At 39.8% G+C, this 25,223-nt stretch overlaps 1 long non-coding RNA gene across 2 annotated transcripts in view; it reads left to right on the top strand.

Annotated features, from left to right (window-relative positions):
* Positions 1-25,223, top strand: part of LOC114030238 — a 61,378-nt gene that overhangs the window by 518 nt on the left and 35,637 nt on the right. For both annotated transcript variants that reach the window (XR_003567578.1, XR_003567577.1), the window contains exon 2: positions 2,439-2,583. This is a non-coding gene — a long non-coding RNA (uncharacterized LOC114030238). The remainder of the gene's footprint in view (positions 1-2,438; positions 2,584-25,223) is intronic.

The following is a 25,223-nucleotide window of genomic DNA, read 5'->3' as shown; positions in this document are numbered from 1 at the left end:
AACTTCCCTGCTCAGGATGCTCCAAGGGCTCCCTTTTGCCTCTAGAATGAAACGTAAACTTCTCTTTTAAAGCCTTTAACAATTTGGCTTAGTTCTCTACCTTTCTAGTCTCATTACACATTAGTTTCCACTCTATGATCTGATCAAACTGACCTACTTCCTATTCCCCATACGTGACATTGGTACAGGTTTTTCGGGGACTGGGATTGCAGCAGCAGAGTGCACCATAATCTAAAATGGGAAGGCACAGATAGGGTGCTCCAGCCAGAGATAAGACTACAAATCAGATTCTAGGATGGTTTGAGTACCCCAGCTAAACAGTAGCAACCTAGATCTCCCTTGGACTAGAAGGGGTTTTGAGGTAGTGCCTGTATTTTGTGAGAATACCATGGATCCATTGAGCTATCCAAATACAGTTGACAATTTTTTTTTACCTCAAAATCTACCTCTATCTACTTTCTATTCATGAAACTACTATCACTTCTGTGACAAAACACAGAAGCTGGTTCTGTTTGGCCTTGGTTGGCAATGATATGTTGTATTGGTTTTGTGTTTAAAATATTAGGTAATAATAGTAATTTCTATTGTACAGGGTGTCCTAGAAATCTTAGGGTAGTTTACAGATAAGGAAACTGAGGCTAAGAGAGTTGCCTAGGTAACATACCCAGTAAGTATCTGAGGTGGAATTTGAACTTGGCTCTTCCTGATTTAAAGTTCTACTATGTAAATCAGTCTGTCAATCAACAAGCATTGATTTTGCATCAAGAACTCTGCTAAATGCTGAGGATATAATGAAGAACAAAATGCAGTTCTTGCTCCTAAGGAACTAATGAAAGAATCTAATAAGAGAGACATCATGTAAACAGCTATTTACAAACAAGATATATACAGGATAAATTGGAGATCATTTCAGAGGGAAGGGACTAGGGTTTAGGATGACTGTGAAAGACTTATTGAAGAAAATGAGACTTTAGCTGAGACTTCAGGGAAATCAGGAGGCTAATAAGAGTTCAAAAATAACAAGGAGGCAAATAAGTTCCAAGTATGGGGGACAGCCAGTGAAAGTGCTTGGAATCAGGAGAATGTTCAAGGCATTGCAAGAAGTCCATTGGCACTGGAGCTCAGAGTATGTGGAAGGGAGTAAGGTATAAGAACACTGGGAGGGTAGGAAGGAGCCCAATTATGAAGCACTTTAAAAGCCAAATGGGGGTGATAGGGAGCCCCTGGAGTTTATTGAATTGGAGCATAACATGGTCAGAACTATTTAAGGAAGGTCAATGGATGACAGAAGTGGGGAGAGACAAGGCACAGAGAATAACCAGCAGAATGTTATAACAATACATATGATAAAGGGGTGATAACCTGCTCCAGGGCAGTGGACATATCAGAGGAGAGAATGGGGCATATAGGAGAGATTTTATAAGATAGAAATGACAGGAATTGACAACTGGTTGGATATGGGGAGTAACAGGGAAAAGGTAAGAATGATACCCAAGTTGGGAGTATAAATGGCTGAGACGATGGTAATACCCTCAGCAGTAACAGGGAAATTTTGAAGAGAAGAGAGAGTTTTTTGCTTGGTGTTTTTTTTTGGGGGGGGGATAATGAGTTCAATTCTGGAAAAGTTCAGTTTAAGATGTCTCCAAAAATAGTGGGTGTTCCAATAATGTTAGTGCAGCTTAAGCTTAAACTAAACTTAATAGCTTAAAACTGCCTCAAGACTTTTGGGATATCTAGAGTACAAAAAGGCTCATCGCCCACTGCCATCTGGCTTCTCGCCTTATCATTCACAACTGCTGTCTCCCAGGTTACTAATCATCTCATAGTTGCCAAATCTAATGGCCTTCTCTCAATCCTCATCGTTTTTGCAAATTTTGAGATTATTGTCACCCTCTTCTCCTTGGTACTTTCTTCTTTCTAGCTTTGCTTTATCTTGGTTCTTTCTCCTCCTACCTGTCTGACCACTTCTCAGTCCCCTTTGCTGGATCTTCTTCCAGATCATTCCTGCTAACTGTATCTATCCCTCAAGATACTATCCTGGGCCTTCTTTTCCCCCTATATACTTTTGCTTGGTGATCTCATCAAGTCCCATTGATTCAATTATCATCTCTATATAGATATTTTCAGATCTGTTTGTCCAGCTCTAATCTCTCTCCTGACCTCCATTAACACATCTACAACTGTTTATTGGACATCTTGAACTCAGTGTCCCATAGACATTATAAACTCAACATGTCCAATATTGAACTCATTATCTTTTCCCCAAAAGCTTTCTTCTCTTCTAACTTTGCTATTACTGCTTCTCTATTACTACCACCCTTCTCAAACTGAGGGGTCATTCTCTACTCCTCAACCTCACCCTGTCCCCCATGTCCAATCACTTGTCAAGGCCTGTTATTTCTACCTTCAGAAAAATCTCTTATATTCCCCCTTCTCAGTGGACACTACCACCACCCTGGAGCAGACTCTCATCACTTTTTTCACGTGGACCATTAAAGAAGCCTATTGGTTGGTCTCCCTGCCTCAAGCATCTCCTCACTCCACTCATCTTCCATGGAGTTGTCAAATTGATCTTCTTTAAAGGTAGGTCTGATCATGTCACAACTCAAGTGGTTCCCTATCACCTCCAGAATCAAATAGAAAATCCTCTTTGGATTTTAAAGCCCTTTGTAATTGGGCTTCTTCCTATCTTCCCAGTTTTCGTATACTTTCTTCATCTCTACATATTCTGCAATCTGTTGACAGTGACCTCTTTGCTGTTTCTCACACAAAATACTGCATTTCCTAGTTCTGAGTATTTCACTGACTGTCCCCCATGCCTAAAATTCTCCCCCCCTCTACCTCTCTGCTTCCTGGTTTCCCTGGCATCCTTCAAGTTCCAGATAAAATCTCATCTTTTACATGAAGCCTTTTCTGATCTCCCTTAATGCTAGGGCCTTCCTTCTCTAGATTATCTCTAATTTATGCTGTGTGGATCCTGCTACACATCATTGTTTGCATGTCATCTTCCCCAATACTCAAAACTCTCTGTGAGGAGGGACTGTCTTATGCCTTCTCCAATCTTGTCCGGACTTCTCTGGTCCATGTTGTTGATGCAAACTGTTGTCTGTACTTAGAACACATTTTCTCTGCTTCAGTCTCTTGACATCCTTTTCTTCCTTCAAGACCCAGCCCAGACAGTCACGTATATACACTTGCTGTAGTCTGACTTGGGATTTCTTTGGTGGAGAGAAGTCCCGGGGTGGAAACTGTCTCACTAATGCCCACTGATAACTGCTTTGCAATGTATAGTTTTAGCGAACTGCTAGGGGCGTGGAGAAGTTAAGTGGCTTGCCCCAGTCACTCAGTAGGGTCAGAGGCAGGGCTTGAATTCTTAAAGCATTATCTCTTTCTCTGCCTCTGTCTTTCTTCCGGACTCTCTCTGAATCAATCTTTTTCCCTATATGTACATGTAAATGTGCCTGCATACACTACACGTAGTTCCTATCTTTAGATTTGCTTCTTGGGAGAAGGATAAAGGTCAGTGTGTTCTTCTGTAGGGAGGCCAGGGTAGTCCAAGTAGCCCATCAGCAGGTCAGTAGGCTTTCCTGAGGGGAATGCAAAGTGATGGTAATGATTGTGTTCAGCTTCCTGAAAATGTGGAAATTGTAACTCATCTTAGAAGATTTCTCTTCACTGCTGTCTGTACTATAAATTGATAACAAACTCTTTATTGGATATCTTACTGAGTTCCTTAGCCCGTTGGGCTTTTCCTCTTCCCTCTCATGTGTTTTCTCATGTTTTCTCCTCTTCTCACAACCTCTCATACAGACTTAGTAAAGGTGTGTTGTTTACACAGAGACTAACCTTTGCATGGTATGCTGAACCTCTCGTACCATGACTCACATTTTTTCTTAGATCTTTAACCCATCAAAAATATGTTTTGGAATAATAACACCTCTATTCTAAATAGAAAAACAATGTGAAAACACATTAAAAAGTAGTATACAGAACAATGGCCACATCACTATTACATTAACATCAGCATGTTCATTCTCATTTCATTCTAAGTTCAACCAAATTGGAAAAAATGCTGTATGAACTTTGCAGTGAATTCTCTGTTTTGCTCTCTGGATCACTTGTGCATCCCTGAAACCTCAATCTTTTTACCACTCAGTAAAGTATAAACTCCATAATGGAAGAGATAGTCTTGGCATCCCCAAGGCTAAGCACAATGCCAGCTTCAGAGTAGGTGCCTAATAAGTATTCACCTCAAGTGACAGATCTTTTCCTGACTCCCTACCATGTCGTTGATTCCCCCCCCCATTACTTTGTATTTACTTGGTATATATTTGGATTTTATTTATCTGTGTATTTGTTGCAACTACCCCTCTCACTTCAGTAGAATGTAAGCTCTTTGAGGACTGGGGATTTTCCTTTTTGACTTTGCACCCCTATTTACTAATCACGGTACCAGTCAAATAGTAGGCATTTAATAAATGTCTATCAACAAGCATTTATTAAAATTGTATTATGTGCCAGTTGTCATGTTAAGTTTGAGGAATATACAGAAATAGCAAAAAATAAAAAAATAAATAAACAAGAAAACCCTACCTTGGAAGGCTGGCATAGGTACAGGGGGTAGGGTGGGAAGCTATTAGGTCCAAGCAACAGAAACGCAATTATTTGGTGACTTCAGTAAGAGACTAGTAAATGATGGTGTGATAAAGAATGCCCATCCCCATGCAGTAACAGTCACCTCTACAGTTAATTCCATGAACACTTATTAAATACCTAGTGCATTGAAAACATTGTGTTGCCAGGCATACAAAGATGATAAAATAAAAAAAAATCTGGCTTAAAGTGGTTTACAATCTAAAAGAGGCAATAAGACATATATAAAACTTATGCTACAAAGTAAAATGGGACACAGGCAAAGGAGAGGTCCCAAGTGGCATCAAAAATCTGAGGATGAGAAATGTCATTTTCACTTGTGATGATATCTTCATTGAACAGCCAAACTGATCCATTTGCTGGTCCATGATGTCTCCTCTCAAAAGAATGTAAATGCCTTGAGGATAGAGGCCATTTCATTTTTGTTTTTGTTTTTTTGTTTCTTTTTTTGTTCCTACTTACCAAAAAGATTTGCACAGAGGAAGTGATTAATAAAAACTTGTTTAACTGAATGCCTGTTGAAAATGTGCCACCTGAGGTGGCTGACTTGTGCTGGGAAGGAATAAAAGGATATCAAGAGGCAGATTTGGAGATAGTGTTTTAGATATTGGAGGACAACCTACATTAATGCATAGGAGTCCAGAGGTCAGGATAAGATAGGAGAATGACTCTTAGACCATGGAGAATGTCAAAAGACAGGTTTAGAGAGACTGTGTTCTGGGTATGGAGGACAATATACAGTTATTCATGAAGGCTGAGAAGACCAGGGAAAGACTGGGGAATGACTGGTATGCTAGTGTGCATGGAGAAGAATGTTTGAAACAACATAAGAAAAATTAAGCTAGGTTGTAGAGGACCTGAAATGTCAGACTAAGAAGATTATAATCATATCTTATATACAGAGGGAGACGGCACACTTTGCTAAATATTTTTGCATGGTGGAATAGTATGTTCAGAGCCATGCACAAGGAAGATTATTTTGTCAGATGTTTGAAGAATGGATTTCTTTCCATTCCTTCCCTGCTCTCCCGACAGTTATGGCAGAGGGCCATGTGCTTGTGTAGGTGAGCCTGAATACTTGAATGTCATCCTCATTCCTTCTGTTTCCTTCCCTGAGTACAGGTCATTGGATAGAGATCCTGAGAAGGGCTATTTCAGGCCTGGGTGGTTACCTGGTGGTCTACATTTCTGAGTTTCATCTTTAAGCAACAGCTGACCAGAAGGAGGGGATTTCAATAATAGCATTCTTCCCCGGAAAGAAGATGACTACTGCCAGGGTCATCCTGTAGCTGAAGGCCAAAACAAATTCCATGACTAGGTTAGAAGATCTAGACCTTATGAAATGTAAAAACAAAAGGCAATCAGTCAGTGAACATCTGTCAGCAAACATTTATTAAGCAGTTATTATGTGCCAGATACAGTACTAAGCTCTAGGGATACATAGAAAGCAAAAAAAAAAAAAAACAGGGGTAGTGAGGTGGCACAATGGATAGAGCACCGGCCCCAGTCAGGAGGACCTGAGTTCAAATCTGGCCTCAGACCAAACACTTGACACTTACTAGCTATGTGACCCTGGACAAGTCACTTAACCCCAATTGCCTAAAAAATGAAAAAAGAAAGCAAAAACAGTCCTTGCCCTCAAGGAGCTCACATTCTAACAGAGGAGTCAACATACAAGCAACTATGTATATACAAGTTATATACATGAATCAACATTTATATGTATGCATAGATCTGCTTATGATATACATATATTACTCTATATGTATATGTATGTGGCAGCTAGGTGGCACAGTGACTAGAATGCCGGGCTGGAGTCAGGAAGACTCATCTTCATGAGTTCAAATCTAGCCTCAGACACTTACTAGCAGTATGACCCTGGGCAAGTCACTTAACCCCATTTCCCTCAGTTTTCTCATCTGTAAAATGAGCTTGAGAAGGAAATAGTAAACCACTCCAGTATCTTCACCAAGAAAATCCCCCCAAAAGGGGTCATAAAGAGTTAGGCACTACTTAAAAATGACCCAATAACATGTATATGTATATGACATATACATTTATGTATCCTTTGCATGTATGTATGTGCTCTACACATATATGTTCCTCTAACACATGTGTGCACATATGTGTATCTCTCACACCATGTATCTTACATACATATATCCATGTGTATAGATATCAGAAGAAGGCACCAGGGGCTGGAAAAGTGGGATGGGAACTAGGAAAGGCCCCTGGCTGAAGGTGAGATTTGAACTGAATCTTGATGGAAGCCAAGGAAGGCAAAAGATGGAGGTAAAGGCAGCCAGGCATGACAAATAACCATTGAAAAGGCATGGCATCAAGGAGATAAGGGGAATAGCAAGAACACTGATGTATTCTGTTGGGTTGTGGCCTACATGAAGGTGAGTAAAGTACAAAAAAACAAAACAGAAACTAGAAAAATTAGGAAAGAGCCAGATTTTGAAGAGCTTTCAAAGCCAGCTAGAGGATTTTCTATTGGGTCCTGGAAATAATAGTCAGCCACTGCTGTTAACTGAATAGTGGGAGAGTGGGAGAATGATATGATCAGACCGGAATTTTAGGAAGATCCCTTTGACAGCTGAGTGAAAGATGGATTGGAGGGAAGAGAGGTGTGAGGTAAAGAGACTGACTATTACAATCATTTAGGCATGAGGTTACAAGGCTTTTTACCACAGTAGAAACTGTATAAGTAGAGAGAAAGGGACATATACAAGAAATGTTATGAAGGTAGAAATGGCAAGTCTTGGCAACATATTGGATCTGTGGAGTGAATGAGTGTGCAGAGTTAGGGGTAACACAAGCCTGAGTGGTGGCTTTAACAGTAATAAGAAAGTTAGAAATAAAATAGGATTGGTGGTGGTGGTGAGGAGATAATGGGCTGTCTTTTGGATGTATTAAATTTGAGATGTCTATAAGACACCAGTAGGCATCCAAACATCCAGTAGGTAGGTGGTAATTCAAGAATGGAGGTTAGAGGAGATTAGGGCTAGATAAAGAGCTCTGAGAATCAGTTTCATAGAGATAATAGATAGTTGGATCTGTGGGAGCTGATAAGATCACAAAGTGAGAGAGTGTAGAGGGAGAAAAGGGCCAAAGATGCAGTCTTTGGGACACCCATGGTTAGTGAGTGTGACCTGAAGGAAGATCCAGCAAAGGACAGTGAGATATAGTGCTCCAATAAATAGGAAGAGAACAAGAAGAGAGAGGGAGAACCTAGGAGAAGAGGGTGCTGGACAGCATCAAATGTAGCAGAAAGGTCAATGGGTACGATGTCTGAGAAAAGGCTGTTATTGTACTTGGCAAATAAGAGATTACCCTGAAAAGAGAAATTTCAGAATACTTTGCAGGGAGAGCATTGAATGAGACCAAAATAAATCACAGAATGGTTGAGTGGTGAAGAAGTGGGAACAGTGAATATGGATTACTCTTTCTAAAAGTTCAGAAGTTCAGGGAAGGAGAGAGAGAACAATAACCTGAAAGAGTAACAGGTTCAAAGGCAGGTTATTTTAAGATTGGGGCACATGCACATTGTTAGCACAGGAGAAATAGACAGTAAATGGAGAAAAATCTAAAATGAGAGAGTAGAAAAAGGTGGAAAAAGAATGAGGAAGGAGTGAGAAAAGGAGAGGAAGGAGAGAGAGAAAAGGGATAAGAAAAAAGGAAGAAGGAGAAGAGAAAGTAGAGGAGGAGGAATGGGAAGATGTTGAAGAGGAGGAAGTGGCACAAAGTTCATTCCTCACTTATTGCCAGCTGTTGGCACCACACATGTAAAAAGCCAGAGATAAGGTTCCAGAAGCTGAGCAGGCCATCCCTGTTCAATTGACCTTTTATTTATTGCTGTCACCATCTGCATCTGGCATTCTGCCTCGGAGGGCTCTGTCACCTCCTTTGAGCTTTGCCTTAAGTCTCTTGGAGTTCCAAGTATGTGAAACACTGTTGGAGGCTAAATGCAATAGTTAGAGATTGATAAATTAGAAGAAAAGTTAGATCTAAGTCAGCATGTCCAAATTATTCTTTGATAGGTGCTTCATAATGACCACCAACCAGAAAATGATAATCCGTTCATCTTAAATTTGCTGTTCAATTGTGTCTGACTTTTTGTGACTCCATTTGGTGTTTTCTTGGTAAAGATACTGGAGTGGTTTGTCATTTCCTTCTTTAGCTCATATTATAGATGAGAAACTGAGGCAAACAGGATGAAGTGACTTGTCCAGGGACACATAGTTACTAAATATTTGAAGCAAGATTTGAACTCAGGAAGACTCGTCTTCCTGACTTTAGGTCTGGCACTCTATCCTCTGTGCCACCTAGCTGCCCCTCATCTTAAATAAGTTAAATTAAAACAATGACAGCTAAAATCACTCCAAAAGAATTTTTGGGAAAAGGGGTATCTATTAGATCCTAGACCAAGAGTCTCCAAGCAGTGGTTTGGGAGAGCCAACCCAGCTAATGATCACAAAGTAGTTATGCCATTTTCCAGCAACCTCCAACCACAGCCCCTATGACTCTGCCCCCTAAAATCTTACACTTATAGCCTGTCAGCCCTTCTCTTTCTCCCACTGTTGAGAAGAGAAGTAGGATAAACTGTCACCATAGGAAGCATAGGGACTCTCTGCCCTAAAACTCCACATGACCAAAATCCCTGTTATACCTAGACTTTGATATAAATCAAAGAAGTGGAAGGAACCTTCCTTCATGTATTAATTTAAAATTTTTATCCTGCTTTATGTTTTCTGCTTCTTCACATTTTTTTAAAAACAAGATCCTTGGAGTGGTGTGATTTTTGTAAATTAATTTTTTCAATTAACAAAAATTCAGATCCATCTTCTCTTCTTCTCACTTCTTCCCTATTGGAAAAGAATGGAAAAAACCCTCTGTTTTAAGCATGTACAGCAAAGCAAAACAAATTCTTGCATCAGCCATTTCTGGACAAAAATATAATTCTACCTGCACTCTGAAACTATCACCTTGCTGTTAGAATGTAGGTAGCATGTTACATCATGAATCCTTTGGAATCATGGTTAGTCATTGTATGGATCACAGTTCCTTAATCTTTCAAAGTTGTTTGTCTTTATACTATTGTTGGTACATATAAATTGTTCTCCTGGTTCTGTCCACTTCACTATGCATCAGTTCATCTAAGTCTTCCCAGTCATTCCCCTCATCTTTTCTTATAGCACAATAGTATTCCATCACAATAATTTACCATAACTTTTCCTCCTTTCTCTACTTGATGGGCATCTCCTCAGTTTCCAATTCTTTGCCTCAAAATACATTTGTACATATGGATCCTTTTCCTCTTTAATCCCTTTGGGGATAAAAACCTAGTAGAAGGATACACACAGTTTAATAATATTTTGGGCATAGTTCCAAATTGCTTTCCAAAATGGTTGAATAAGTTCATGGCTCCATTAACAGTGTGTTAAGGTATCTAGTTTTCCATAGTCCCTTCAGCATTTATTATTTTCCATTTTTATTAATTTTGCCAATCTAATGGATGTGAGGTGGAACCACAACATTGTTTTAATTTGCATTTCTCTAGTTACGAGTGATTTAGAGGATTTTTTGTATGACTGTAGATAGTTTTAATTTCTTTCGCTGAAGACTTCCTTGTTAATATCTTTTGATCATTTATTAATTGGGTAAAGGCTCTTATTCTTATAAATTTGAATCTATTCCCTATAATTTTATAAATAAGATCTTTATCAGAGAAACTTTCTGCAAAGATTTTTCCCCCATTTACTGGTTTCTCTTCTAATTATCTTCTGCATCAATTTTGTTTGTCATGAACATTAATGTTAACACTATTTCTCTTAGATTACAGTTCTTTAGAGAACAGGGATTATATTTATGTAGTTTTTATTAGCTCTCCCTTTCTGTAGTAATGGTCCCACAGACTACTTGATGATGGAAATGAAAGGTGTAGATTTATTCATCATTTGGTGGGCAGCACAAATGAGTGTAGATGGACACATGCAAACCACACCATGACTGAAAACAACTCACAGCTCTTGATTGAACTGGAGTGGTTAGTCCTGTCACCTCGAACAGGAACTAGTGATAAAGTTAAATAGTCTAATCATAATACATAGAACTGTCTGGCAGTCTGGACAACTCTGCCTCTCAAAAGAAGGATATTAACTTTGGACCAGTGATATGAGGCAAGTCTTGCATAATCCATTGCCCAATTTCTTCTCTCTCTCTCTCTCTCTCTCTCTCTCTCTTTCTCTCTTCCTCTCTGTCTCTCCCTCTCTGTCTTTCACACACACACACACACACACACACACACACACACATGCTTCCTGATGCCCTGGAACTGGTTACTGGGCTATTGTTCTACCAATATTTAATGAAGTAAGAGACTAGCACACTCCCTTCATGAGAGTTTCCAAGAATGTTCCCCCAAAGTGAATCATACCAGTTTGTAAAAAAAAAAAAAAAGCCACAGCTCTATGGAAAAAAGAAGGGCCCTCCCACCTAATAAAGGAATATTCCAATGTCCCAGGAACACAGCTGTTGCCAAGATGTTTGTTTGTCCCTTCCCAAAATCTGCCAGCTCTCCAACCAAATTGACTTACTGAGCTTTGGACCATATTAGATTCTAGTATCTGTGAATCATTGGTTTGGAATGTAACATATGGTGGTTGATGCTAATAGTGATGGGAAGATTTCCCTTTTACTAGGCCAGGCATTCCAGAAACTGGAGATTTTGCTTTTCTCAAAGAAGGCCTGTGGTAATTCTAAAATTGAAAGATATCAAACAACATGGAATATATTCAATTCTACCAGAAGCTAACAATATATAGATCATGAAAGTGATAAACTATCTCTTGGGTGGATTGCAGCTGTCTATTCTCATTAGGTGGTAAAGATTTAGTGGTAGAGAGAGTTAAATTTGAGTACTGACCATCCCCAGTGGTGATAATAATAAGTCTGTGAAGAATGAATCAATTGTGTACCAGCACTCCTTCATAGGATACCATACTCAACAGCAAGACAGATGATCTGGTTATAACCTAAAACCCCACATGTATCCTCAGGCTGTCATGGCCCCCAAATCCTAGCCAATAAATTTGAAGGAGATATGTGGATTTTGGGTTTGGGAGAAGGGTAATAGAGGCAAAAGATGGCAGAAGATTGAGCAGAATATGCAAGAGTCAACCAAGTTTTCTGAATTTCTCTGGAATTGAAATGACCTGGTGTCAGTCCAGATGTCCTCAGCTACAAAGCTATGACCTGAGTCAGTGTATTCAGCCATAAATTATTTAAATTTTCAAAAGGTTGTATGACATGGTGGAGAGAGTGATTTTAAGTATGAAATCTGGATTCAATTCCTGCTTCAGACTCCTGCTGTCTGGGTGACTTTGGGTAAAACAGGAAACTCTTTATGTCTCAGTTTCTGGGACAGTGCTATAGATAGAGTGGTTAGAGTGCTAGGAGGTCAGAATTTCTGAGTTCAAATCAGGCTTAAGATATCTCTGCCCTGCTGGATGTGTATGGGGTGTTCAAAGAAGACTAGCACCTCTGGGGTGAGGGCTTACTGAGCCCTTTTCAGGGCTGCCCATCCACCTTTGGTGTTTACCTGGTACTCAATTCTCACCTGTGGCTCCAAGAAGCTTTAGCATGCACAGTGGCCACATCCTGGTAAACTGTCTCAGCAGATGGGCTAAACCAAGTTGAGGGCAACTGACTAGCCTCAAAGCCATGAGTGAATTGGGGAAGGTGGTGTCTACCCCAAGCATGTGAAGACTTCCCCTGTCAGAATGGACAGATGAGAATAATTTGTTCCAATAGCCATGAAGGCAGCTGAAGCAGGCACTGTGGAGCACTTGGAGCTTGGTCAGACATCAGAGATGCCAAGGTCATACACTGCATCCTGAGCCATCATCAGCCCCCTTGACTTTTGTCTTACCACTGGACTTCAATGACTCTGGAAGGGAGAGTGAAGCTGAGGACTTTGTGCCCTCTGCCTCTCTTAAATACATTTCATGGGCAAGTCAAGACATCACCCCACGAAGCCACTGGTTCTCATCAAAAACAAAGGACAGGGGGGCAGAGCCAAGATGGCAGAGTAAAAGCAGTGACTTGCTTAAGCTCTCCCCCAAACCCCTCCAAATACCTATAAAAATGGCTCTAAACAAATTCTAAAGCAGCAGAACCCACAAAAAGACAGAGTGAAACAAATTTCCAGCCCAAGACAACCTGGATGGTTGATTGGAAAGGTATATCGCGCCAGGCTGGGAGAGGAGTGCAGTTTGGCTACAAACCTGGAGCAGGCCTCAGAGGACTGAATCACAGACAGCTGTGGCAGTTTCCAGACTTCTCAACCCATGAACGCCAAAGACAACTTAGGTTTGTTTCTGTGGTGCTGCGAGAGAAGGATGGCGGGGTTCCAGCCCCAGTCCCGGAGTGTGGCCCCAGGGCAACGGCTGCCTCCTGAGCTTCCGGCCCACAGACTGAGGGGAAATCCAGTGGCTGATCAGAGGGGGATTGCAGGGATCTCTCTGCTGGTGTAGGATTCTCTTGCTTTGCCTGTGCTTGGATCTGGGTCACAGTTCTGCGTGGCAGTCCTGGGGTGAGATGGAGCACTAGCGTGGTGGAGCTTGTAGTGACTGAAGAGAGGGAACCCTCCTCACAGTTCCAAGACAGAAAAGAGTGCTCATAGACCAGAGCACAGGCCAGAAAAGGAGTAAACACCTCTCCCCTTATAATACTCTTGGAAGAACTGAAAGTTTACAGGTCCCTAGAAGTAGCTCTGAAAACAGCTGCACAAAACCCCTGAAGCTTGGGACAGTACATTCTCCACACTGGAAACAGATCCCTACTTTAACAAAGAGTTTATAACTCAAGTAATTGGCCGGGATCATAAGCAAGCAGTGCAAAAAGAGTCAGACTATGTTATCTTACTTTGATGACAAAGAAGATCAAAACATACAACCAGAAGAAGACAATGAAGCCAAAGCTCCTACATCCAAAGCTCCATATGAATTGGTCTCAGGCCAAAGAGTAGCTCAAAAAGGATTTTGAGAAGCACGTAAGAGAAGTAGAGGAAAAACTGAGAGTGATACTAAAGGAGACCCAAAAAAATACTGAAGAAAATAACACCTTAAAAAATAGCCTAACCCAAATGGCAAAAGAGGTCCAAAAAGCCAATGAGGAGAAGAATGCCCTAAAAAGCAAAATTTGCCAAATGGAAAAGGAAGTCCAAAAGCTTACTGAAGAAAATACTTCCTTAAAAATTAGAATGGAGAAATTGGAAGCCAGTGACAATTTGAGAAATCAAGGCACTGTAACACTAATCCAAAGGAATGAAAAAATAGAAGAGAATATGAAATATCTCATTGGAAAAACAACTGACCTGGAAAATAGATCCAGGAGAGAGAACTTAAAAATTATTGTACTATCTGAAAGTCATGATCAAAAAAAGAGCCTAGACATCATCTTTCAAGAAATTATTGAGGAAAACTGCCCTGATATTTTAGAACCAGAGGGCAAAATTGAAATTAAAAGAATCCACCAATCACCTCATGAAAGAGATCCCCAAAGGAAAATTCCTAGTAATGTTGTAGCCAAATTCCAGAATTCCTAGGTCAAGGAGAAGATATCGCAAGCAGCCAGAAGGAAACAATTCAAGCATTGTGGAAACACAATCAGGATAACACAAGATTTAGCAGCTTCTATATTAAGGGTCTGGAGGGCATGGAGTATGATATGCCGGAGGGCAAAGGAGTACAACCTAGAATCACCTACACAGCAAAACTGAGTATAATCCTTCAGGGTAAAAAATGGTCATTCAATGAAATAGGGGACTTTCTAGCATTGCTGTGGAAAAGACCAGAGCTGAATAGAAAATTTCACCTTCAAATACAAGACTCAAGTAAAACATGGAAGAGTTAAACAGGAAAGAGAAATCATAAGAGACTTATTAAAGTTGAACTGTTTACATTCCTGCAGGGAAAGATGATATTTGTAACTCATGAGTCCTTTGTCAGTATTAGGGTAGTGGGAGGGAAAAAATTATATGTATGTATGTATAGATAGATAGTTAGAGGGCACAGGGTGAGTTGAAGATGAAGGGGTGATATCTGGAAAACAAAATTAAGGGGTGAAAGAGGATTATACTGGGAGAAGGAGAAAGGGAGAAGTAGAATGAGGTAAAATATCTCACATGAAACAGACAAGAAAAGCTTTTACCATGGAGGGGAAATGGGGGAAGGTGAGAGGAAATGAGTGAATCTTAGGATTTGGCTTAAGGAGGGAATAACATACACAATGGGGTATGGAAATCTATCTTACCCTACAGGAAAATAAGGGGGGAAAGGGACAAGCGAGCAGGGGGGTGATATAGAGGAGGGCAGATTGGGGGAGGGGATAATCAAAAGCAAACACTTCTGAGAAGGGACAGAGTCAAAAGAGAGAATAGAATAAATGGGGGGTAGGATAGGATGAAGGGAAATATACTTAGTTTTTCACAACATGACTACTATGGAAGTGTTTTGCATGACTGCACATCTATAACCTGTATCGAGATGCTTGCCTTTTCAATGAGGGTGGGTGGGGAGGGAGGAAGGGAGAAAATTTGTAACCCAAAGTTTTAAAAACACATGTTAAAAATAAAGAAGAAAAAGAAAAAAGAAAAAAAAAAACAAAGGACAAATAACAACAATAACAGCCTGGGCAAGTCACTTAACCTCTGTCTACCTCAGTTTTCCCATACATAAAATGGCTATAATAATAGCACCTCCCATCCAGGGTTGTAATGACAATAAAATTAGATAATATTTAAGTGCTTTGAAACCTCAAAGCACTTTACAAATGCTGGGTATTCATTGTTATTTTTATCTGTAAAATGAGAGCATTCAACCCAATGGCCTCTAAGATTCCTTCTAGTTCTAAATCTATGATCTTATGATTCATGATCCTCTGATAATTTGTAGCTAAATCATTATTGAACCAACAATCAATTAGCAACTATTTGTTAAATGCCTACTTTGTGACAGCTATCAGGTTAAGTGATAGATATTCAAATACAAAAATGAACCTATCCATCATCTTAGAATTGGACCTTATTTTATCAGCTATGTAGCCTTAACCCACTCATTTGTTGACTAAGAAAACTGTTAAAGGACTAGAAGTTAAGCAACTTGTTCAAGATCTACCATAGCTAGAGGGAGAATTTGTTCTAGAACCCAAGTCTCTAGATTTTGAATTTATTATTATTTTTATAATAATATAATAATTATTATCCTGCCACTCATTATATTCAACTTGATATAATATGCTGCACCTGCCTGTTCAACTAGCTGTATTATTTTTAATCATGTGTAGTATATTCAGTCATATTAAGTATTCATACTTTAAAAAAAAAAGATTTTAATTTCATTAGTTCTCCTGAAGTTCATAATCTTTTATGCACCTTAGAGTTGCCAGGGGCACTGAGACTTTATGTGACTTTCTCAGAGTCCATCATGTAGTTTGTACGTGGTGGCAGAGGCAGGGCTTTATCCCAAGTCTTCCTCACTGAGGCCAGCTTTCTCTTTACCGCCATGTTGCCACTTGGTTCTCTTTTCTCTCAGGATTGAGTCCCATCTTCTACTTGCTCAGTATATACTTTATATATATGTAATTGGTTTAACTAAGGGATTGGACTAGATGCCTCTGCAGTTGCTTACAGTTCTAAATAAACAATCCTATAACTACATATGATTGGTCGAGCATGTTACTCCTACTCAGTCAGTCAAAAAAAAAACTTAAGTGCTTCCTGTGTGCCAAGAATTGCTCTAAGTCCTGAGGATACAATGAAAGGTAAAAAAGTGATTCTTGTTTCCAAGGAGCTCATATCCTAATGGAATAGACACTATACAAAGAGCTATATATGTTCAAGACATATATAGTAAAAATGGATAGTAATCTCAGAGGGAAGCTACTAGCAGTAGGCAGAGTGGTTAGAGGAGATAGAGAAAGGCCTACTGGAGGAGGTAGGATTTGAGCTGAGTCCTGAAGGAAGCCAAGGAAAGTAGAAATCAGAGGTGAGGAGGGGGACCATTCCAGGGATGGGGCAGAGCCAGTGCAAATGCATGAAATCAGGCGATGAAGTGTTATATATGGCTAAAACAGGAAACAGACTATGTAGCTAGATCGTAGCTTATGGAGCTTATGGTGGGGACTAAGTTTAAGAAGAGTGGAAAGGTAGGAAGGGTTGATGTTTTGAATGATTTTAAATACCATATAGAGAATTTTTATTTGATTCAGGAAGTAATATAGAGTCACAAGAGTTTGTTAAGCAAACTGGCTGATACGAACTTTAGCAAAATCATTTTAGCAGCAGAGTGGAAGATGGATTGAAATGGGGAGAGACTTGAGTCAAGGGGACCAATCAGAAGGATTTTGCAATAGTCCAGGCAAGAAGTGGTGAGTGCCTTCCTAGGGTAAATGCTGTCTGAGTGGAGAGAAAGAGGTGTAAACGAGAAGTATTGTGAAGGCAGACAAAAATTGGCTATGTGAGGTGAGTGAGGAATTGAGGACAACACCCAAGTGGACCTGAATAGTAAAGATAATACTATCTTCACTAGCAATAGGAATGTTGAGATGAGAGAAAGTTCAGAGGAAAAAGATAATGAATTCTGTTTCAAATATGTTGAATTTGAGAGGACTACAGGATATTCAGTTTGAATGTCCAAAAGGTAAGTTGATGATTCAGGGATGGATTTTAGTAGAGAATTTGGGGCTGAATATATAGAACTGAGAATCATCTGTTTATAGAGATGATAGCCGGATCCATGGAAGAGAGCCCATGACAAAGCCTTGAGAAAACCCATGGTGAGTGGACGTGATCTGAATGAATACGCAGCATAAGGGACTGAAGATAACAGGTCATACAGGTTGGAAGGGAACCAAGAGATGGTAGTGTCACAAAAATAGAGAGAAAAGAAAATATCTGGGGAGGGGGGGATGGTGATCAGGTGTCAGAGGCAGCAAGGAAGTCTGGAAGGATGAAGTCTGAGGAGATTTCATTGGAATTGGCTATAAGATCATTGGCAGCTTTGGAGAGAGCAGTATCAGTTGAATGATGATATTGGAAGTCAGCTGCAGAGAGATTAGAAGTTTCTGACAAGAGAAAAAGTGGAGACATCTAATATAATACGTTTAACCAAGAAGGGAAGGAATTGCAAAGGACAGTAGCTAGCACAGAAATGTTAAATCAAATGAGGTCTTCTTAAGGTCGGAGGATCATGGGCATGTTTGTAGACAGCATAGACAGAAGGAGCTAGTAGACAGGGAGGAATTAAAGATTAGAGAGTGGGGATGAAAAGTACAAAATCTCCTAATCAAGATGTGAGGGAATACATGAAGAGGGCTTTACTTTAGCAAGGAGAAGGGTCACTTCTTCATGCGAAATAGGAATGAAGGAAAAGTTAACAGGGTGGGGGAGAAATGTCTGAGTGGTGGAATGGAGAAGTAGCTCTCGGTTAATGGTCTCAGTGTGTGTGTGTGTGTGTGTGTGTGTGAAATAAGGCTAATTTAGGCGATAGAACTCCTTTCTAGATCATCTGGAAATCAATTACTGCAGAGCAATGCCAAAGTTCCTGTCCCAGGAACAGACTGACTCTTCAGGGTGTGTTTCTAAGTTAACAGCTTGTTCTTAATGATTTCTCCATGGGCATCTGGAATCTGAAGGCTGCTTTTCACTGGAGAGGCCAATAGCTGACGAACTTCCTTTACCAAAGTAAAAATAAGGTGTGTTACAAGGAGCACCACCATTGGCCCTGAAGTATAAGGTCTTGGAGAGGTTCCACTGGCTCTTTTCTTATGGACTCTACCCAAAAGCTTGCTAGGGTGGTGTAATTTTGGTAGACTACTGGTGTTCAATGGCAGTTCTTTCCTCCTGCCTTCTTCTCTCCCTTTCCCCCCTTTCAATTCTTTCTTTTTCCCTCTCTCCTCTCTTTTCTCTTTCCCTTATTTCACCCCCTCCTCTCCCTCTCTCTTTCCTTCTTTTCTTTTTCCCTTCTTATCCTCTTCTTCTCTACTCCAATGGGTAGAGGTCTGAACTTAGAGTTTAAAAATGGATTAAAATGTCACCTAAGGGACTTTCTAGCTGTATGACCCTAGCCAACTCATTTAACCTCTCTGAGCCTCAGTTTACCACTTGTAAAATGGGGATTATAATAGCATCTACCTCGCAGTGCTGTTATGAAAATAAAATGAGATAACATATGTAAAACAATTCAAAATCAATGAAGTACTAAATAAATGTGAATTGTTATATGTATAAATGGGTATTACATGTGTGTATATATAATGAATTTGCTCTCAGACAAGATCAGAACAATCTCTTTGCCTTGTGAAATAATTTCATTGTACAAGAGATGAAAAAGAGACAGAAGGAACTGTTTCTCTAGACCTGGTTGCCTACCAAAATGAAGACCAGGCTACTAAAGTAGAAATGATAGGAACCTCAGAAGGTAACTCTTCCATCTTAGCATTCATATTAGAGAAGGAGAAGAAAGCTGGGTAGAGCCTGATGACAAACAAATGTCCTGGATTTAGGAAGAGGGGATTTCAAAAAGCTCACAGTAGAAATGGGTAGGATTCCATGGCCCAAAATTCTACTGGTCAAGTTAGGCCAAGAGGGACGTGAAGCCCTGAAGGATGAAATTCTAACAAGCTCGCGTCATTTTGGTGAGGAAGAAAAGCAGGAAATATCTCAAGAGATGGAGATGAATGCACAAATTATTAATAAGAGAAATGCAAATCAGAACAACCTCTGAAGTTTCACTCCACATTCTACAGTCTGACAAAGATAATAAAAAATGAATACTGTGTGCTCCTTGAGAACAAGAACAGTTTTTGCCTTTCTTTGTATCCCCAGTGCTTAATATGGTGCCTAACATAATAAGAGTTTATTAAGTGTTTATAAACTAACTGACAAGTGTTTATAAACTGACTGAGTCAATATTTGGGGGGATCTAAGTGGCACAGTAGATAGAATGCTGACCTCAGTGTCAGAATGACCTGAGTTCAAATCTGGCCTTATTCACTTGACCCTGGGCAAGTCATATAACTTCTGTCTGCCTCAATTTCCTCATCGATAAAATGGGGGAAACAGCCTCTCCTTTCCAGGGTTGTTGTAGGGATCAAATGAGAGACTATTTGTAAAGTACTTTGTGAATTGTAAAGTACTATGTAAATACTTGCTACTCTCATCAAGTCTTGATAACCACTTATGTCATTCCAGGTACTATGCTGAGCTCAGGAGATACAAATACAAACAAAAAGAAAAATAGTCTTCCAATTTCAAGAGCTTAAACTCTAATGGAGGAAGACAACAGTGGTGATGGCAGAGCATGGGGGCAAAGCATGGAGAGTCAGAAACAGGAGAGGAAAGAAGGAAGATGGTCAAGACAAGGGGAGCTGTAGAAAGACAAGAACACTAATGCACTTTTGGTGAAGCTGTTAATCAGTCCAATCTTTTGGGAGACATTTGGGAAGTACTCAAGAAAAATCCTCAAGAAAAAGCCACTAAACTATTTTTATACTTTGACCCAATGATATCATTACCAGGCATATCTCCAGAAGTTCATAGACAGAGGGAAGGTCCTATTGATACCAAAATATTTCTAGCAGTACTTTTTGTAGCAAAAAAAACTGGAAATAAAATGAGTGTCCATCCATGATGGAATTTATATGAATGCAAGGAGGCCATTAGGTGGCTTAGTCCTGGGTCTGGAGTTAAGAAGACCTGAATTCAAATCTGATCTCCAACACTTACTAGCTGTGTGACCCTGGGTAAGTCACTTACCTTCTGTTTGCCTTAAGCCACTGGAGAAGGAAATGGCAAACCACTCCAGTATCTTTGCCAAGACAACCCCATAGATAGCATTGACATGCTATGATCCACAGGGTCACAAAGAATCAGACATGACTGAGCTACAACAACAAATGGAATATTATTGCACAGTTAAGAAATGATGAGGAGGGGCAGCTAGGTGGTGTAGTGGATAGAGCACCGGCCCTGAAGTCAGGAGGACCTGAGTTCAGATCTGGCCTCAGAACAAACACTTGACACATACTAGCTGTGTGACCTTGGGCAAGTCACTTAACCCCGATTGCCTCACTAAAAAAAACAACAACAACAACAACAACAAGAAATGATGAGGAACATAGGAAGAATTATGCCCTAATGCAGAGCAAAAAAGTAAAAAGAGTCAAGAGAACAACACACATACACATTGACTCTAGGAATGTAAATAAAAGCAACACTAAAATCAATTAATTATCGCAGTCTCAATTGTATAGAAGTTATGATGTGACAGATCTGTCTTTCTTCAGTAGAAAGGCAAGGGACCAAGGAGGTGCCATGTACTCCATGACATTAGACATATTTCACTGTGTTGGTTTGGCTTAGATGTTTATTGTGAGGGAAGATTGATTTGTTGCGGGGAGAGGCTTAAGGGAACGTGGCTTTGATGTAAAAAAAATTTTTTTTTTTACAAAAAATAATATCGTTGGGTTGACATCAACTTGTAGTTAGGACCCACTGATTTGTTAGCCCAGTGATAGTCAACATTTTATTAATGACTTGGATAAAAGCATAGAGGAAAAACTTGTCAACTTTTCACAGGACATGAAGCTGGCATAATATCTATCCTGATGGATTACACAGTTAGTATTCAAAAAGATAGCCTAATCACAGAAAGGTGGGCTAGGGCAATATAGAAATTAGAACTTAGAATCTCACTTGGGGCAGAAGACAACACATGAGAAGTTAACCTATTTGTTGATTCCAAGAAGCTAGTCTGTAGCAGCTAGTATTTTTATAGCACTTTAGTCGTAGCTCGCATTTATAAAGCAGTAAAGCATTTTACAAATATTATTTCATTTTTAAACTCACAACAACCCTGAAAGGAAGGTGCTATCGTTATTCCCACTTAACAGATGAGAAAACTGAGGCAAAGAGAGGTAAAGTGACTTAGCTAATAAGTGTTTGAAATTGGATTTGAGCTCATATCTTCCTAACTCCAGGTCCAGTGCTCTATTTACTGTGGCACCTAGCTCCCTCTATGATACACAAATATCAAATGAGTGGTACAGACAGTTATTGAGTTCATACCTCAAATTGTGTTTTAGGGTGGTCAGGGGAAATTTTCTGAGCTAAGATTTAATGGATAGATAGACTTTTGGATAGGAAGATAAGGATAGAAGAGAATATTCCAGACAGGTTATACAGCATAGGTTTTAGTTCAGACCACAATGATTATCATATGTGTGGGGAACATTACTTAGGCCATTTAGTGACCAGTAGTCATTAAACCTCACTGAGTCTCATTTTCCTCACTCATAAAATAGGGACGGTGAATCTGTGATTGGGTGTGAACCATAAATGATGTATGTAAATTTTTATTTTATGTAAATTTATGTAAATATTTTATAGACTTTAATGAAATGAGATTATATAGGTGGCTTGAGGGCCAGGTTATAAAGAGTCAAGGTAAGTTAATGATTTCCAACTCTATCCCCCAGATCAAAGGTTCTTAACATTTTTTTTTATCACAGACCCCTTTTGGACCTATGGACCCTTTATCAGAGTAATGTTTTTAAGTGAATAAAATAAAATACATAAGGTTGCAGATGAAACCAATCACATTGAAATACAGTTATCAAAATTTTTTTTAAAAGTTCACGGACCCCCAGTTAAGAAACCTTGTTGGGGCAGGTGGCTGGTACAGTGGATAGAGCACCCACCCTGGATTCAGGAGGACCTGAGTTCAAATCTGGCCTCAGACATATAACACTTACTAGCTGTGTGACCCTGGGCAAGTCACTTAACCCCATTGCCTAACCCCAAAAATAATAATAATAATAATAATAATAAAAAGAAAAAAGAGAAGCCTTGTTATGCATTTTGGGAAGCCATGGAAAGCATTTGAGCAGAAAAGTGCCATGATGTAATTTATGTCTGAAGAACTGTATTAGTTTTATCATAATCTGGAACCAGGTTACAGAATGGATATGAGCAGAAAGACACTAGAATGAATGAATAAATGGATGGATGGATGGTTGGTTGGATGGATGGACAAGTATTTATTAGGCCTATGTATCAAGCTTTATGGTACATATACTAGATACAAATACAAGAGCAAAGTCAGTCCCTGCCCTTAAGGAACTTCTATTCTAATGGAGGAGTTATACAAGAAGAAGGGCAAGGAAGGGTACTTTGGTCTGGAAAGATATGGAGTTGGTGAATGGGCATGGGCAGTAGATTGGTACACTAAATTCAGGAAAAGTGGCTGGATTGATTTGATCATGGTTCATAGTTCCAGAAGGTAGTGGTGGAGAGAAGATAAGAAAAGAGTACCTGAGGGTAGGTGAAAAGATAGCTGAAGAGTAGGTGCTGGAGTGAATAAAATTCCTTTAGCAGTTGTTCCAACCCCAATAGAAGATAGAGAAGGACACTTCTGGAGAAGGACACTTTTCCCTAAGAATGTCACAGATTCCTGATGCCACCTAGTATGTCTTCAGTTCCCTATTACTCCAACCCAAGCTATAGAACATGAGAAAAACTGAGGATGTGAAGGAGTCAGACTGTGCTGTATTCCTCCAGAATACCAAGGCAACTAGCACTCTTAGCAACACCTACCAATCATGCCAACGTTTGGCACTTTTTGACAATGAAGCATTCATGGAAGATTTATTTTTTACTTTTTCTGCAATTTGAAAAAGCACCAACAATTCAACATCTGTCAAAAACATTTCCAAGAGCAAGATGTTCCCTGACAAAAATCAACAAGTTTCTACCAAAATGGCAATTGTTGAGTTTTTTCAGGGGCATATTGTTGCCTGTAGTTTGTACATTTGGCATAAAAACATCAACACTGCTTTATGGCGATACAAAGGTCTCAGAGAATGTCATAAATGTGAAACCCTGAACAAATAATGAGATTTAATGAGGTTTGACTGAGTTAAATAGATTTACAGAGCCTCCTTCTCCCAGCTGGCCCCAATCTATAATTCCCTTATGCATTTATCATATTCTAATTTGTATTATATCAATATTTTATCAGTCATGACCTGAAGATATAAGACAAAAGTGATACACTTTCCTGACTTCAAAGAGCAAGAGAATACGTGAATCTATATAGGCATACACAAAACACAGGCAAAGCAGATACAAGATAATATGGGAAATACTGAGCCATTGGTCAGGAAAGTCTTCATTGAGAAGCTGGCACTTGAGCTAAAGCTTGAAGTAAACTAAGGATTCCAAGTTGCTGAAGTGATGAGGAAGAGCATGAGGGACATCCAGTGCAAAGGCGTGGAGGTCGAGGTGGAGGTGGGAGATGGAATGTCCGATGTAAGGAACGGCAAGAAGGTCAATATGACAGAATTGCAGTGTATGTGGTGAGGAGCAATGTTTAACAAATCTGGAAAGGTTGATTGGGGCCAGGTTGTGAAGGTTTAAATGCCAAGCAAAAGTTGATATTTGATCCAAGGGGTCATAGGGACCCATTGGAGTTTATTGAGTGTGGATATGGCATGGTCCAGCCTATGCTTGAGGAAAATTACTTTGGTGTCTGTGAGGAGTGAAGAGGATTGAAGCTGGGAAGACCAGTCGAAATACTACAGTGAGAGGCAGTGAGAGCCTGAACTAGAGTGGTGTTGAAGAGAAGAGGCCAAATATAAGACATGTTTTGGAGATAAAGAAAATATTTGCTAACTGATTGATGGAAATGTACTGTGAATGAGAGTAAAGAGTCCAGGATGACACTGAGGTTGTGAACCTGGATGACTGGAAGGATGGTGGTATCCTTGGGAGTACTAGGGAAAATCAGAAAAGAGGTGGGTTTTGGGCGGGGTGTAGATAATGAAGTCTCTTTTGGTCACACTAAGTATGAGATACCTATGGGATAACTAGTTTTATTTGTGGCAATGAGTGATGTGAGGCTGAAGAACAGGAGAAATTAGGGCTGGATATATAGAACTGGAAATAATCTGAAAAGAGATGATAATGGAACCTATAAGCCCTAATGAGGTTATGAAGTGAGAGAATAAAATGGGAATAGAGAAGGGGGCCTGGAACTGAACCTTGAGCTATGTCCATAATTAGGGGACATAACCTAGAGCATGGTTTAGTAGAAGAGAATAAGAAGCAATGGTCAGGCAGGTCGAAGAGAACCAAAAGAGGAAGAAAGGAAGGAAACAAGCATTTATTAAACACCTACTATGTGCTAGGCACTGCTTGAAGCACTTTACAAAATTATCTTCTTTTATCCTCACAACAGCCCTGGGCAGAAGGTGTTATTATTATGCCCCTTTTACAGCTGAGGAAACTGAGATAGACATGTCCAGGGTCATACAGTAAATATCTGAGGCTGGATTTGAACTCAGGTCTTCTTGACTCTAGGCCCAGCTTTCTACCCACTGTGCCATCTCACAAAACCATGGAGGCCAGAGAGTATCCAGGAAGACAAAGTGGTCAATAGTGCTACAAAAAGTCAAGGAAGATAAGGATCAGAGAAAAATCCACTGGACTTGTCAGTTAAGAGATCACT

Source organism: Vombatus ursinus, unplaced genomic scaffold (genome assembly GCF_900497805.2).
Source record: "Vombatus ursinus unplaced genomic scaffold, bare-nosed wombat genome assembly UNPS02014946.1, whole genome shotgun sequence".
Classification (NCBI taxonomy): domain Eukaryota; kingdom Metazoa; phylum Chordata; class Mammalia; order Diprotodontia; family Vombatidae; genus Vombatus; species Vombatus ursinus.
Note: the sequence above shows the minus strand (reverse complement) of the source record. Positions and strands in the feature narration are given on the sequence as shown.